Consider the following 4,919-nt stretch of genomic DNA (forward strand, 5'->3'; position numbering starts at 1 on the left):
TTATAGTATAACAAAAATTTAATGCTTAGGTATAAATCTATATATATACAAGACCTATTGGAGGAAAGCTATAAAACTCTGATAAAAGAAATCAAAGAAGATCTCAATAAATGTAGAGATATTCTACATCCATTGATAGGAAGACTCAGTATTGTTGCTGCTGCTGCTAAGTCGATTCAGTCGTGTCCAACTCTGTGCGACCCCATAGACAGCAGCCCACCAGGCTCCCCCATCCCTGGGATTCTCCAGGCAAGAACACTGGAGTGGGTTGCCATTTCCTTCTCCAATGAATGAAAGTGAAAAGTGAAAGGGAAGTCACTCAGTCGTGTCCGACTCTTAGCAACCCCATGGACTGCAGCCTACCAGGCTCCTCTGTCCATGGGATTTTCCAGGCAAGAGTACTGGAGTGGGGTGCCATTGCCTTCTCCTCAGTATTGTTAGTTCTTCTAAACTTGATTTATAGATTCAACACATTCTCAATCAAGATCTCAGCAAGTTATTTTGTGGATATTGAAAAACTGATTATAAGGTTTTTGTGGACAGGCAAGAGACTAAGAATAACCAGTACAATATTGAGGAAGAACAAAGTTTCAAGACTGACACTGCTGCTGCTGCTGCTGCTGCTAAGTCGCTCCAGTCATGTCTGACTCTGTGCGTCCGCATAGACAGCAGCCCACCAGGCTTCCCTGTCCCTGGGATTCTCCAGGCGAGAACACTGGAGTAGGTTGCCATTTCCTTCTCCAATGCATGAAAGTGAAAAGTGAAAGTGAAGTCGCTCAGTCGTGTCCGACTCTTTGTGACCCCATCGGCTGTAGCCCATCAGGCTGCTCCATCCATGGGATTTTCCAGGCAAGAGTACTGGAGTGGGGTGCCTGACTGAAAAACATGATAAAGCTATAATAATTAAGACAGTGTGGTATTACCAAAAAGAATAGACAAATAGATCAATGGAACAGAATAGAGAGCCAAGGAATATAGTCCCCTGATCTTTGATAAAGGATCAAAGGCAATTTGAAGGATAAAATACAGTTTTTTCAACAAATGGTGCTGGAACAACTGGACATACACATGCAAAAAAAAACTCTAGGCATAGTCATTTCATCTTTCACAAAAATCAACGCAAAATGGGTTACAGGTCTAAATTAAAATGTTAAACTGCAAAACTTCTGGAGGATAATATAGGAAAAAATCTAGGTGACCTTGGATTTAATGCTATTTTTTCACATGTGTAACCAAAAGCATGGTACATGAGAGAAAAAAATAGTTGGACTACACTAAAACAAAAGGCTTCTGTATCAAAGAGATTGTAAAGAGAGTGAAAAGACAAGACTGTGAGAAAATATTTTAAAAACACATCTCTGATAAAAGACTTGTATCTAATATATATGCATGTATGTTCAGTTGTGTTTGACTCTTTGAGACCCCATTGACTGTAGCCCACCAGGCTCCTCTGTCCGTGGAATTTCCCAGCAAGAATACTGGAATGGGTTGCCATTTCCTTTTCCATGGGATCTTCCCAAGCCAGGAACTGAACCTGTGCTTCCTGTGTCTCCTGCATTACAGGTGGATTCTTTACCACTGAACCACCAGGGAAGCCCATCCAAAATACAAGAAGAACATTTAAAATGCAACAATAAGAAAACAAAAACAGCTCAATTTAAAAATGGGCCTAAGCTTTTCTGGTAACCGGCCTGAGGTGACCCCTAAAAATGGTGCGCTATTCACTCGACTCAGAAAACCCCACAAAATCATGCAAATCAAGAGGTTCAAATCTTTGTGTTCACTTTAAGAACACTCGTGAAACTGCCCAGGCCATAAAGGGTATGCATATCCGAAAAGCCACCAAGTATTTGAAGGATGTCACTTTAAAGAAGCAGTGTGTGCCATTCGGTCATTACAACGGTGGAGTTGGGAGGTGTGCACAGGCCAAACAGTGGGGCTGGACGCAGGGTCGGTGACCCAATAAGAGTGCTGAATTGTTACTACATGTGCTCAAAAATGCAGAGAGTCATGCTGAGCTTAAGGGCTTACATGTAGATTCTCTGGTCATTGAGCACATCCAGGTGAACAAAGCCCCCAGGATGCGGCGCAGGACTTACAGAGTTCACGGTTGGATCAACCCCTACATGAGCTCTCCTTGCCACATTGAGATGATCCTTACTGAAAAAGAACGGATTGTTCCTAAACCAGAGGAGGAGGGTGCACAGAAGAAAAAGACATCCCGGAAGAAACTGAAGAAACAAAAACTTACGGCCCGGGAATAAATGCTGCAAAAAATAAATGCAAATAAAAGTTAAAAAAAAAAAAAAAGAGCCTAAGATTTGAAAGATCTCTCACCAGAGTCAATATACAGATAAGCATATGAAAAAAACGCTCAACATCATATGTCACTAAATTTTTGCAAATTAAACAGAGATACCACCACATTACTAGTTATCTATTAAAATAGTGAGAATCCAAAACACTGACAACACCAAATACTGGCAAGGATGTGTGGAACGGCAGAAACTCTTGCTCCTTGTTGATGAGAGTGAAAAATGGTACAACCTTTATGGAAGACAGTTTGACAGCTTTTTATAAAGCTAAACATAGTCTTGGCATATGATCCAGTTATTGCACTTTGAAATACTTACAAATGAGTTGAAAACTTATGCCCACACAAAAACCTGCACATCTTTATTCATAATTTCTCAAAGCTGAGCCACCAAGATGTCCTTGACTGTAGCCCACCAGGCCCCTCTGTCCATGGAGTTCTCCAGGCGAGAATACTGGAGTAGGTTGCCCTTCCCTTCTCCAGGGTCAGTAGGTGTATAGATGAACAAGCTGTGGTACAACATACCTATGCAGTGATAAAGAGGAATATGCTGTCAAACTATGAAAAGACATAAATGCAACTTAGATGCGTATGGCTAAGTGAAAGAAGGGAGTGTGAAAAGGCTTCACACTGTATGGTTCCAATGGCATGCCATCTTGAAAAAGGTAAAACTATGGAGACGGCAATGGCAACCCACTCCAGTACTCGCCTGGAAAATCCCATGGGCAGGTCGCTGGGAATTGGACACCACTGAGTGACTTCACTTTCACTTTTCACTTTCATGCATTGGAGAAGAAAATGGCAACCCACTTCAGTGTTCTTGCCTGGAGAATCCCAGGGATGGGGGAGCCTGGTGGGCTGCCATCTATGGGGTCTCACAGAGTCGGACACGACTGAAGTGACTTAGCAGCAGCAGCAGCATGGAGATAATAAACAGATCAGTGGTTGCCAGGAGTTTAGCTTTGGGGTTGTGTAGGTAAAGTATTAATATAAAGGACTTTTTTAGGTGGTGAAACTGTTTTCTATAATACTGTAGTGATGAATACATGACACTGCGAGCTTGTCCAATCTGTGGAACGTTATAGCACAAAGAGTGAAACAGTATACACAATAAAAAAATCATTTAGGACTTTGGAAGATCCCAGCTGTAATACAGAATGTAACAAACCAATCTAATTGCTTTGCAAATATATTAAACAGTCTCACCAAAGTGGGGGGAGGAGGTGGTGAAGCGGTTACTTTACTAATTTTGGAAATGAGTGTAGTTGGCCAAAAGAATTATACTAGGCTGCTTACTCTAGTTGATAAAATAATTTCTCACAAGGATTAGTTAGTTCTGTTGCTCAGTTGTGTCTGACTTTTTGCGACCCCATGACTGCAGCATGCCAACTTCCCTGTGCAGCCCCAACTCCTGGAGCTTACTCAAACTCATGTCCATTGAGTCAGTGATGCCAACCAACCATCTCATCCTCTGTCATCCCCTTCTTCTCCTCCCCTCAATCTTTCCCAGCATCAGGGTCTTTTCAGATGACTCAGCTGTTTGCATCAGGTGGCCAAAGTATTGGAGTTTCAGCTTCAGCATCAGTCCTTCCAATGAATATTCAGGACTGATTTCCTTTAGGATTGACAGCTTTGATCTCCTTATAGTCCAAGGGACTCATAAGAGTCTTCTCCAACACCACAGTTCAAAAGCATCAATTCTTTGGTGCTCAGCTTTCTTTATAGTCCAACTCTCACATCCATACATGTCTACTGGAAAAACTACAGCTTTGACTACATGGACCTTTGTCGTCAAAGTAATGTCTCTGCTTTTTAATATGCTGTCTAGGTTGGTCATAGCTTTTCTTCCAAGGAGCAAGTGTCTTTTAATTTCATGGCTGCAATCACCATCTGTAATCACCATCTCGGAGAAGGCAATGGCACCCCACTCCAGTACTCTTGCCTGGAAAATCCTATGGATGGAGGAGCCTGGTAGGCTGCAGCCCATGGGGTCGCTAAGAGTCGGACACGACTGAGCAACTTCACTTCCACTTTTCACTTTCATGCATTGGAGAAGGAAATGGCAACCCACTCCAGTGTTCTTGCCTGGAGAGTCCCAGGGATGAGGGAGCCTGGTGGGCTGCCGTCTATGGGGTCGCACAGAGTCAGACACGACTGAAGCAACTTAGCAGCAGCAGCAATCACCATCTGCAGTGATTTTGGAGCCCTCCCCCAAAATAAAGTCTCTCACTGTTTCCGTTGTTTCCCCATCTATTTGCCATGAAGTGATGGGACCAGATGCCATGATGTTAGTTTTCTGAATATTGAGTTTTAAGCCAAGTTTTCACTCTCCTCTTTCACTTTCATCAAGAGGCTCTTTAGCTCTTCTTCACTTTCTGTCATAAGCGTGGTGCCATCTGCACATCTGAGGTTATTGATCTTTCTCCTGGCAATCTTGATTCCAGCTTATGCTTCATCCATCCTGGCATTTTGCATGATGTAGTCTGCATATAAGTTAAATAAGCAGGGTGACCATATATAGCCTTGACATGCTCCTTTCCTGATTTGAAACCAGTCTGTTGTTCTATGTCCAGTTCTAACTGTTGCTTCTTGATCTGCATACAGG

General features: G+C 42.7%; 1 pseudogene; it reads left to right on the forward strand.

The window, feature by feature from the left end:
* Positions 1 to 1,693: 1,693 nt before the first annotated feature.
* LOC109574773 (large ribosomal subunit protein uL22-like) lies at positions 1,694 to 2,405 on the forward strand (annotated as a pseudogene).
* Positions 2,406 to 4,919: the final 2,514 nt, after the last annotated feature.

The sequence above is a fragment of the Bos indicus genome, chromosome 20, assembly GCF_029378745.1.
Source record: "Bos indicus isolate NIAB-ARS_2022 breed Sahiwal x Tharparkar chromosome 20, NIAB-ARS_B.indTharparkar_mat_pri_1.0, whole genome shotgun sequence".
Taxonomy (NCBI): Eukaryota; Metazoa; Chordata; class Mammalia; order Artiodactyla; family Bovidae; genus Bos; species Bos indicus.